Here is a 13072-nt window from a genome sequence, read left to right on the forward strand (position 1 = left end):
AATGATACTGTGTTTTAATTGTTTTGAACTTTTCATAGTTTTAATGGTTTTTAATGGTTTTAGGCTTCTCAGTGTGTTACACATGGAAATTCACATACCTGCACACACGGAAAAAAAAATAGGTAAAGTGCAGTATAGTGTCAGTGTTGGCCTACCAGTGTTTTAATTCTATAAGTAAATGTATTGTATTTTTAATTTAATTAATCTACAAAAATCACCCACCTCCCTTCAGAATCTCACACAATCTTAATTATCCCATGTCTATTTTACAGATTTGACTATTATGTTCTATTGGGGTCACAGAGCCTCTTTCTTCTTCTTTGTCTTTCAGCTGTTCCCTTTCAGGGGTCGCCACAGCGAATCATCTGCCTCTATCTTTCCTCTGCATCCTCTTCTCTCACACCAACTAACTTCATGTCCTCTCTCACTGCATCCATAAATCTCCTCTTTGGTCTTCCTCTAGACCTCCTGCCTGGCAGTTCCAACCTTCTACCGATACATTCACAATCTCTCCTCTGAATATGTCCAAACCACCTCTATCTGGCCTCTCTGACCTTATCTCCAAAACATCTAACATGGGTTGTCCCTCTGATGAACTCATTCTTGATCCTATACATCCTTGTCACTCCCAAAGAGAACCTCAACATCTTCAGCTCTGCTACCTCCAACTCCGCCTCCTGTCTTTTCTTTAGTGCCGCTGTTTCTAAGCCGTAGAGCATTACTGGTCTCACCAGTGTTCTGTCCCCCTCTTCTTTCATTCTCGCTGATACTCTTTTTTCACACAACACACCTGACACTTTTCTTCACCCATTCCCGCCTTTCACCACATTTAAACACTCTTTGTTGCTCTGGTCTGTTGACCCTAAGTACTTAAAATCCTGCACATTCTTTACCTCTGCTCCCTGTAGCTTTACCGTTTCTCTTGGGTCCCTCTCATTCACACACATGTATTCCGTCTTGCTGCGGCTAACCTTCAATCCTCTGCTTTAAAGAGCATACCCTCACCTCTCCAAATTTTCCTCCCCCTTTTCCTTGCTCTCGCTACAAAGCACAATGTCATCTGCAAACATCATGGGGTCACAGAGCCTCTTTACCAGCTTAAAAACCTACTAAACATAGTTTTATTAGCTTGATCTTCCATGACCTTTTCTAATCCTGCCAATAAACAGTCATTTTCAACCAATACTGGACTCCAGACTGTCGTGGCAAATTTGTTGTGTACTATGCCAAATTTCCAAAACAAAATCAATAACTACTCCAGACACTCCCTCCAAAATTTATATGTAATGTCTATTTAGGGTCTAAGCTGACTCTCTTTCACTCACTCACTCATCTTCTATACTGCTTTATCCTGTATTCAGGGTTGCGGGGGCCTGGAGCCTATCCCAGGAGACTTAGGGCACGAGGCAGGGTACACCCTGGACAGGGTGCCAACCCATCACAGGGCACACACATACATACATTCAGGAATAGAACCCGGACCCTGGAAGTGCAAGGCGACAGTGATAACCACTACACAACTGCACCGCCCTTTCACACACCCATGCACGCACAAACTCACTAATTAATATTTTCAGTGTTTTCAAAGTTTTTAAATATTTGATATAGACTTATAGAGAAAAACAAACAAACATGGGAATAAACTGGGAATAAGAAGAAAATAAGCGCAAAGTCAGCAGAACACATTTAACAAGAACACATATACTGGCTATTTAATAGCATTACATTATTATTTGTTAATTTAATTTTAATGTTGATTCAATATTCACCCATTAGTTAGTTATTTACTTCTTATCAACTCTGTAGTTTCAAAAATAAATCAACATTTCCAATCAATACACAAACAAATAACAACAGAGATAAAGCAGGTCCACCGACATACCAAAATAACTTAAGGAAATCTTGTATGAATAAAAAATTAGTAGAACAGTCAAAACTTTACTACGACTCAAAGCAGAATTATAAAACAGTAAGCTCTGATCAAGTAGCTCTGATTGGGCAAGAGACTTTCCATGAGTGGGGACAATGTAATAGAAGGTAACACCACTGGGATGCTTAACTATACTGTATGCATCACTTTACATACAGCTGTTAATTATACTATTATATATATATCAGCATGGGTGAAAGTAGGACGGTATGCTTTGCAGTACCGAGGAGACAGCTGCCTGTAAAAAATCCACATCCAAAACCAAGCACAGAAGCACTTTTAAAGAAAACACATCTAATAATGATGTATCAATTTAAACAATATTGTCTGTATAATAATGGCTTCTAAATCATTCCAAATTGTCTGTGTTCTTTTATTTATGTCTAAGGCATATTATAACGATAACTAAAGAGGTACATTTCCTGAAGAAAATGTGAGTGGTGCTTGACATGGCAAAACTCAGGCCCCCCATATCACTCTGACAATGGAATTTACAGTGTTAAGAGCAAAATGTTAATATTTTTAGAATCATGCTAGCAACATGCTAATCATGTTAAGAGCAAAATGCTAATATTTTTAGCATAATGCTAGCATCATGCTAATCAGCTAAACATCATGCTAGCAACACAAGCACTCTGGCAACATGTTAGCGACATTCTAAAGATGCTGCCAGCAACATGCTAATATAGTAAGCATAATGCTAGCAACATGCTAATAAGCTAAACATAATGCTAGCAACATGCTAAGCACTCTAGCATCATGTTAGAGACATTCTAATGATCTTGCTAGCAACATGCTAATATAGTTAGCATAATGCTAGCAACATGCTAATCAACTTAACAACATGCAAGCAACATGTTTTTATTACACTTATGTTGTCTAATTACACTAGCATCATGCTAGGAACAAGCTACACATTTTATTAGCGGAATGCTAAAGTTAGCATAATGCTAGCGACATGCTAATATAAGTAGCATAATGCTAGTGACATGCTAATATTGTTAGCATCATGCTAACAGTATGCTAATGAGGTTGCTAGGGGGCGTGGCTTATGAGCCACATGATAAATGCGAAAGACGGATTGGTTGCCTAAGTTAAATGAGCCCTCCCCCCCATGTCTCTACGACAGTGGGATCCACAGTTAAATTCAGTTTTAAAGTTCCTATGGAAGTTACCATTGTATATTAATTGCCCCTTGCTGTGGCAGTTTACCACTGGCCCCCTAGAAAAGTCATGTCAAGCCCCCTATTCCCGAATAGGCTGAACGATACGACACCTCTTTCATGAGTCTACGACAAACGCAACGGCACGAGTCATACACCAAATTCCCCATTATAAATCAATGGGGCAAATTTAGGCACCTGTTTTGCCTAGGGCAGTGGTTCTGTCGTTCCCCACTTAAGGGGTGGGCGAATTTTCAAGCCCCACTTGTCAACAAAATGATAACGAAATCGGCCAAGTTAACCATTTATTGAAATGTCAGTTTTTAAACAAATAAGATCAAATAACACCAAGTTCAAAACAGATAAAATACATGTGCAATTGTTATAAAAGACTTACTTCGTCGCTTATCTCGAGTGGCTTATTAACGTGACTGGGGTGTGTTGTCTCTAAGTTTCTTCCTACTTTGTTGGGTCTCGTGCTGTCTGCTGCTAGCGGTTTAAGACACAAAACACACACAGGTCTCTCCTCTGCCCTCACCAAGATTCCAGGCGCAACACAGGCTTCATCATGTTTTCCTTTCGGCTGGCTTTTTGGTTGATTAGGCTGATAGTGCTGAATTACCTGCTTTTTGGTGGTCCATGTAACAAATGTGCCCATTGACGTTATTATGCTCACTACATACAGTTCGCTACTGACCCGGTTTGTGTCCACGGTAAAGGTAGTTTGATATTCGCATCTCCGAATTTAACAGCTGCGTAAATAAACCCGCAAATAAAATACCCACATATATTTCCTCTCTACATTGTCTTTAAGCTACATCCGCCTTAAATTATACATGTTTAAAAGCATAAACACCATTATTCTCTACGGCGCAACAAATAATTTAAGGATCATCGCAAAATGCAGCATACCAACAACCAGCGTAGAACGATATTGATCTTACCTTTTGTTCAGCGCCTGAAGGTTCAAAAAGCAACTTTGTTGCCACACTGGAAACTAGAAATGCAAGACTAGTACTTCCTGATGAAATATTATTTTAAAAAAAAATACAAAAACATTAGCATACACATTGGAATAAATGAAATTACATAATACCAAATGTTTCCTTATATATTGTTCCTCTGCAATTAACATGCTGACGTTAAACCGTTATTGTTGCATGATGGTTCCACTTTTTCTCTGACGTTATTTTAATTTACTTGTATTAATGATCCATTTCTTTGCATGTGATTGTTTAGTTTCGACTGTCCAATTGTTATTGTCAATAAAGAAAAGCATGAATTAGAATATCAAAATTCAAATTCAAATTTTTTTTGTCACATACACACTCATACACAGTACGCTATGCAGTGAAATGCTTACACGACCGCCAGTGACCTTAAAAAGAGAATTAAAGCTTATAATAAGGAATAAATATAAATAAAAGAAATACGGTAAAAAAAATTAACTAGGATAAAAATAGAAGTATACTGTACAAAGGATAAAATAAAAGTATACTGTACATAAAATATAAATAAAAATAGAAATAGAAATATACTGTACAATAGAACATTAAAAAAATGAAATTTGGTGAAAGAAATGTGGTGTGCAAATATGCATAAAAAGTGTCTTATTAAGGTGCTTCATTAAAGTGTCTTTGTGCAATGGTTCAGAATGTAAACATAAACATGTAAGTGTAGATGTAAGTGTAGATGATGAATAGGTAATGTAGGTGCGTGAATAGGTACTTTTCTATTATTTTCCACTAATTCCCTCCCGTTCATTGCGCCCCACCTGTCATGTCTGTATTCCCCACTAGTGGGGCGCGCCCCACACTTTGAGAACCACGGGCCTAGGGGTAAAACTAATACCCTTGTGCGGGGTATGTTCTGACACAGCGTGCAAGCCTCTTCAAATGTGGTAAATTTCATCATTCTAAGAAATTCTCGCTCTGTGCTAGAATCCATGATTTTTTTTCTCAATATTAAATCTATGGGATTTTTAGAGTGATACAACTGCCCCCTGTGTGGGCAATTTACCCCCCACCTCTTTACAAGAGTCATAAAACAACATTCCCGAATGAGCCGCACAATTTTCCACCTCTTTCAGAAATATTGCCAAGATAAGAAATATATTGTCGCTAAACGATGCAGAAAAACTAGTTCATGCTTTTATCACCTCTAGGTTGGACTATTGTAATGCCTTACTCTCTGGTTGTTCAACTAGGTGCATAAATAAGCTTCAGAACCAGAACCAGAAGATATGAGCACATCACCCCTATCTTATCTTTGCTGTATCGACTCCCTGTGAAATTTCGCATTGATTTTAAAGTACTACTCTTGACATATAAAGCATTAAATGGTCTCGCGCTGCAGTATCTGAGCGAACTGCTAGTGTCTTACGATCTGCCATGCCTACTTCGATTAAAGGATGCAGGCTGCTTGTCAGTACCACATATTATAAAAAGTACAGCTGGGGGCAGAATTATGGCCACAAAATTATGGAATAGTCTTCCAAATAGTGTTCGGGACTCAGACACAGTCTTAGGTTTTTAGCCTAGACTTAAACACTATTTATTTAGCCAAGCATTTTTATAAATAGATTTGCCATAGGTAAAGGAGCAGATCTGGGGGACTCATGGATGTAGAGTATTATGGTGAACTGGTATGTTTGGATGCTGTCTTCCTCACTCTCATTGATCACTCAGGTTTGCTGATGGTGAGGTGATTGTTTGCTTTACATCTCAGGGAGCCCTCATGTCTGTGTTTCCTTCTGGCTCTCCCTTTTAGTTATGCTGTCATAGTTAGTTCTGCTGGAGTCTCTGCTTGCACTCTACAGTTAATATACATTCACATTATACATTATACATATTATACATTTGCACACCACTACATTGTGTGACTGTGACCATACCTAACTGCCATCTCTCCTCTTCTTCTCTTTCCTCTCTCCCCCTGTCTCCCCCTTTCACTCTTTCTCTCTCTCTGTCGAGCTACACATGTCGTTCCTGAGCTGCCAGTGATCCAGACTCCCTCTGCCCTCCGGACCTGTCTGACCCATCCTGGTGCCCCGCTTTTGGTCTCGTCACATGGATGCCCTGTGTGTCTCTTTGGGATGCAACTGGTGTCTGGGGATGATTCTCTCTACCTAAAAGATGGTTCTGGCCTCAACTGGTGTTGGCAACTGTTTTTCTGGGGACTTGACAGTTCGATAGTTCAGGACTGGAACTTCCTACAAGTCTACCTGAGTCTTCAATAACTACTGGGACTCCATATTAACATCAATTAACATCAGCTATTATAGCTGAACTGCCTACACACTGTATAAATGCAGATCAATTCCTGCTCTCTGTTTCACCCAAATGAGGATGGGTTCCCTGTTGAGTCTGGTTCCTCTCAAGGTTTCTTCCTATTACCAGCTCAGGGAGTTTTTCCTTGCCACTGTCGCCCTTGGCCTTCTCACCAGGGACAAACTGACCAGTTTGATTCATACACATTCACATTCCATACAAACTTAAATAATTCTTTTGATTGTGTAAAGCTGCTTCGTGACAATGACAATTGCTAAAAGCGCTATACAAATAAAATTTAATTGAATAGAATTGAAAAGTACCACTAACTAGCCTTTAACACAGGGCTGAATCTTAAATCCCTATGTGATCCCTAATCCAGGGTGCTGCTTGGTAAGTCAAACAAGTGATTGTATACCCTACATAGTGTACTAGCTTTCACGTAATGGTACAGTATTTGGTACTTACCCCAGAACCCCAATGATAACAATGTTAAACATATAAGATTTACAGGACCGTCCACCACCTCACTGGTTTATTGTCAAGTTGAGGTCAAGTTTTCACATAGCTGCAGTTCATTAGTCTTTTTTTTCTGCTCTTCAAAACCATGTGTTTTAACACCTCAGGACCTCTCATGAGCTACAGCTCTTGTTGATCTTGTACTTTGATCTTACCTTAAATATGAATTTCTCCAAGTAGTCTATTATAAATAAAATATAGGAACATTTTGTTCAGAGAATATATAAATATACATTGAGGGTCAAAGATTTTCTATGTACACATTTTTCTGGTGTAGTGAATTCAGCAGCACGAGACACTTTTAAAGGAGTAAAACTATTTTACAAGAACAAAATATAACAACTTGAAATAAATAAAGAACCCATTCTTATCTGGGTGAAACAGAGAGCAGGAATTGATCTGCATTCAAATCAAATTCAAATTTAAATTTTATTTGTCACATACACAGTCATACACAGTACGATATGCAGTGAAATGCTTAGATAACTGCCCGTGACCTAAGAATTTGAATAGGAATAGGAAATAAATATGAAAATTAAAATGAAGGGTAAGTTTACTCTCTGAGATGGTAATAGGAAGAAACCTTGAGAGGAACCAGACTCAACAGGGAAGCCATCCTCATTTGGGTGAAACAGAAAGCAGGAACTGATCTGCATTTATACTGTGTGTGAAAAAAAAAAAAGTTACACCGTAAGTAGTCCTTACTGGTTTCTGCTGCATTCCTGTTATGATAAAAAAGGTTGCTTGACACTTATGGGCATTTATTTTATTTACAGAATACATAACTACATATTATAAGTGTTTAGAAACTTTAGATATGCACACATTATCTGGTGCACAAGGCACCTTAAAATAATTGAAATAATTTCCAAATGTAACAAGGTGCACTGAAGTTAAACACAAAAGTTATTAATGGTCACATTGAATGTTGGGTTATTAATGGTCACATTGAATGTTGGGTTATTAATGGTCACATTAAATGTTGGGTTATTAATTCCACATGTTGTTTGTACCCAAAATGTAAAAAGTCCATTGTGTTCATCTGATGCACTTGGAATCGTACAATGAACTATATGACTTTTACCCCTAATAATCATTTGCTTTTGCTGACTGCTGCAGTTGATATGAAGACCCTTTAATGCCTTCCATATAAATTTCACAGGCATACAAATCTCACATGTAATATTGCAGGTTAGATGTAATGGTTTTCCCACAATCCCAGTTTGATTTGAACAGTACAATGCAATTGTTGCAAGTTCTGCATAAACAAAAACACAAAATAAACACAACAACAAAAGGGTAAATAGTAGTTACATACACATGCACACACATGTTGTGTAAGCATGTGGTTTAGTCATGAACCTTGAATTTAACCTGAATGAGCATAATTTTTTTACTTACTAGCATAAACTGCAGAGAGAGAACTTGAAACAGTACACAGCAATTGTGTGTTTTGGCCATGACTTCAGTCCTAGAACAACATGGTAACGATCACAATGTAATGATTGCTGAAGGTACCACCCAGTGGTATTAGGATGTTCTTTCTTGGACATGCTAAAGACTGCAACTACTAAAACCAGTTTACAGTATATTCAGGTATGAATCACTGAAAAGTTGAGAACTTCAGTTTAATACTCTTATGATGCTGACCCCCATGTTCTTTTCAATACATTTAGCACAACTTAACATCTCTATAGAAGAGAAATGATTAATAATTGCACTGGTGTCAGCCAGAGGAGGGCAAGTTCACAGCATTTCAATATGCATCTTAAAAATAAATTGAATAATATAATACCTATGAGAATACAATCCAGTGAGAAACACATTGGACAACCTGATGCCTTTCTCTTCACTAAATGCAACTCTGATTAAGGACATGATGCTTGAAATGGTTTGTGTAGGTTTGCCTAAGCCATCCCTGTGCACTTAGAAAAACATGAGTATAGTTTAATATTTATCCTAGCACACAAGTGAATATATGTTTCCTTGTATTATTTCAAAAATAATAAATAACTATAAACAAACAATTTAAAGCAACATCAATATACAATATCACAGGATAAGTAGTACACAAACACATTTTTAATTCTGACAACTGATTCTAAAACAACAGCCGCACGTATGTAACCCCAGTGTACATAAACAAGAAAAATTACATGGTGACATTGTAGTGTAAGGGTGGCACAATGCACGATGTCACTCCTACACTACAATGTCACTAATTGAAGAAATTTATACCTTCAACCATTATTGTCATTGTGCATATCAATAACATCAAAATAACTTTACCATTGCTAATTTTAAATTGAGTATTTGTGATCAGCTGACTCCTGTAAATTCAATTAAATTCAATTTTATTTGTATAGCACTTTTAACAATTGGCATTGTCCCAAAGCAGCTTTACACAGTCAAAAGAATTATTTAAGTTTGTATGACATTTGAATGTGTATGAATCAAAATGGTCAGATAGTTCTTGATGAGCAAGCCGAGGGCGGCAGTGGCAAGGAAAAACTGCCTGAGATGGTAATAGAAAGAAATCTTGAGAGGAACCAGACTCAACAGGGAAGCCATCCTTATTTGGGTGAAACAGAGAGCAGGGATTGATCTGCATTTATACTGTGTGTTAGTTGGCAGGCAGTTCAGCATAACAGTTGATGTTAACAGTATATGTTGTTATTGTAAGTCAGATTCAGCTTTGATCAGTGAACAGAAACGTAGCAGTCTGACATATGCACAAGGAGGGTTACCATAATGCAAAGAGAAACAAACCCCACCTGCTCACCCACAGCTTAAGTTATTTTAGTACTCATCCATCTTCCTTCCACCTAGTTTCAGCAGCTTACATTTCATCAGCCTCACTAGAGTCATAGTTGGCAAATATTGTACATGAACACTCCCCCTCTATAGAGGAGACACAGGTGAAAATGTTAGTGCTGGGGCAAGCATCAGTATTCTAAATGCTCTTCATGAGAGAGATGTCTCCATCCAGCAAATTCGTTTTCATAAATGTCAATGTGAAGATATTGTTTCTTAAATGTAACTTTTGTTCAATAGACATTTATGTACAAAGTTTAGTATGTTGGGGTCACCAGTGGATATTAATGTTATAGCAATACAGAGACATTACGTGGCTAAGTGGAATGCTTTAAAAAATATTAAAAAAACACAATTATAGCAGGAGACAGTTATAATAATAACATAATATAATTATAATATAATAAGAAAAACAAAAGAACTAAAAAGCTGATTACTGAGACATAGGACTGTGAAGACATAAATGTAAATTAACATCAGCATTTTTTTTATTTTTTTGACATAAGAAAGAAAAGCAAGAATACAACATAAGAAAGCAGGCCCATATTTCACAAATATCACAGTAACACAGCTACATACAGTATTATGGATGGATTTGTTTACATGTGATCTAATTGGGTCTCTTTTTAAAGCATAACATTAATATCTTTTAGGAAAGTAAAATAGAAAACAGAACCATAATTTCGGCAAGCTGAGATCCACTGTGTTGTCCTGTAAAAAGACACGTCATCGCAGTTTCTAAACCCGACATCCAAGTTCTTTCAACAAATAAAATGCGTTCCACATGTCTGTATGCGCAGTCACTAGTTTCTTAATAAGAAACTAACATCTGCAATTTTATTATGTCTCTGTGTGAGTTTCGTGCTGCCTTTGTAGCTCTTTTCCATTACGCCTTACTCCACGAGATTCTTGTGGGTATGCTATGGTGTTTGGCATCAAAATGTTGGTAGTGGTGCCCATGTGTGCATCAGTAGTTTTTTCTGGTCCATTCAGGATTAAATTGAGATCTAGGCAGTTTGGGGGCTGGGCTGGCAGCCTCCAAACTTTTTTCCTACTGGACCCTGTTCTGGTGCTTTTCTATCAAGGCCAGCATTGACTTTTTTGCAGCATTGCTGCAGTCACTAGACTGGAACCTCCTACAAGTCTACCTGAGTGTCTATATTGACATCCTTAAATCAAAACCTTTTGCCTTCACTCATCCAACCTATTACTCATATTATAAACAGAACTCTTCCCACTGGTTATGTTCCACAAGACCTAAAAGTAGCTGCCATCACCCCTGTCCATAAAAAAACCTGGTCTTCATAACACAGTTCTAAACAATTTTAGACCTATATCAAACCTTCCTTTTGTTGCTAAAATACTTGAGAAGGTAATTGCTGCACAACTGCAGTCTCATTTAGAGAAACATGATCTTTATGAGCAGTTTCAATCTGGTTTCCGTCCTTCTCACAGCACAGAAACAGCACTTTTGAAAGTGGTTAATGATCTCCTTCTGGTTTCTGACTCAGGTGTTTACAGTATCCTGGTTCTTCTTGACCTAAGTGCAGAATTTGATACTATTTGCCACTCTGTACTTCTTGCTCGACTATTTGCTATAGGTATTACTGGTACTGCTCTTCAGTGGCTGGCTCATATCTGTCGGATAGACAGCAATTCGTTAGTATAGGTAAGAATAGATCTCGCACCGTCACTATTTCCCATGGTGTCCCCCAAGGTTCCGTACTTGGTCCACTTTTATTTGTCATTTACGTACTGTCATTAGGTCAAATCATCAGACGTCAGGGTCTCAGTTTTCATAGTTACGCTGATGATATTCAAATCTATTTTACAGTTCAACCCAATTCACTTTGTCCACCACTTTCTATTGTTTCCTGTCTTCAAGAACTTAAAACTTGGATGTCTGATAACTTTTTACAACTAAATACAGATAAAGCGGAAATCTTACTTATTGGCCATAAATCACAGTGTTCCTCCCAGCATGGGCCCCTCCCTCCATTGATCATAGATGTCAATGGAGTCCAGATTAGGCCATCAAAAACGATGCGAAATATGGGAGTATTGCATTGACTCTGCGTTATGCTTTGATTCACATATTGGTCAGACTGTTAAAACATGCTTTTATCAGTTACGCAACATTGCACGTTTACGTCCCTCACTTAATTTTGGGGATGCTGAAACAATTATCCATGCTTTTATAACCCCCTGGCTGGATTATTGTAACTTCTTATATGTTGTCTTATCAAAGCTATCAACCGTCTCCAAATGGTACAAAACGCGGCAGCTCGTGCTTTTACATTTAACAAAAAATCTGCACATATCACTTCCATCCTCCACCAACTTCACTGGCTTCCTGTATCCAAACGTATCCAGTTCAAACTCTTAATTTTAGTTTATAAGGCCTATCATAGACTTGCACCTCAATATCTTGCAGAGTTGATGCAACCATACACTCTGGTACAGACTCTTAGATCTAGCAGTGACAATTTGCTTGTTGTGCCCAAGTATAAGCTCTCTACAGTGGGTGGTAGGGCCTTTTGTATTATAGGCCCCAAGCTGTGGAATAAGCTGCCCCATAATATTCGGGCTCCCTCCTCTTTTCAGATCTTTAAATCTCAACTTAAAACTAATCTATTCACTACATCTAAATAACTTTTTCTCCTCTCTTCCTCTTCTCTCACAAAGTTGCTAGACCTTCTGATGTTGACAACAAGGAACTATTGATAACACTTGCTTGTCTAAATGTCCCCTCTGTTTTTTCTGATGTATCTGGTTTATCAATTGTCATTGCTTGTATTCTTTTGTAAAAGTGACCTTGGGTTTTTGAAAGGCGCTATAAAAATTAAACATATTATCAATTAACATAAACTGTTATGCTAAACTGCCTGCCACCTAACACACAGTATAAATGCAGAGCAATTCCTGCTTTCACCCAAATGAGGATGGGTTCCCTGTTGAGTTCGGTTCCTCTCAAGGTTTCTTCCTATTGCCATCTCAGTTTTTGCCATGGAAGTTTTTCCTTGCCACTGTTGCCCTCGGCTTGCTGATCAGGGACTATCTGACCATTTTGATTCATAAACATTCACATTCCATACAAACTTAAATAATTCTTTTGATTGTGTAAAACTGCTTTGCGTAAATGACAATTGTTAAAAGTGCTATACAAATAAAATAAAATTGAACTTTTTTTCAGTTAGTTCATTAGCATACAGTATAATCTGTATATATTTTTATATGTCCAATGATAGAAAGGTAGCACCGTGGCCTTGAAACTTCAGGGTTGAAGGTTCAATTCCTGCCGATTATGTGTGTGGAGTGTTCTCCCCGTGCATTCCCAAACTGCATATAGTGTGTGTGTGTCAGTAGTCAAATAATGT

Source organism: Clarias gariepinus, chromosome 14, assembly GCF_024256425.1.
Source record: "Clarias gariepinus isolate MV-2021 ecotype Netherlands chromosome 14, CGAR_prim_01v2, whole genome shotgun sequence".
NCBI lineage: Eukaryota > Metazoa > Chordata > Actinopteri > Siluriformes > Clariidae > Clarias > Clarias gariepinus.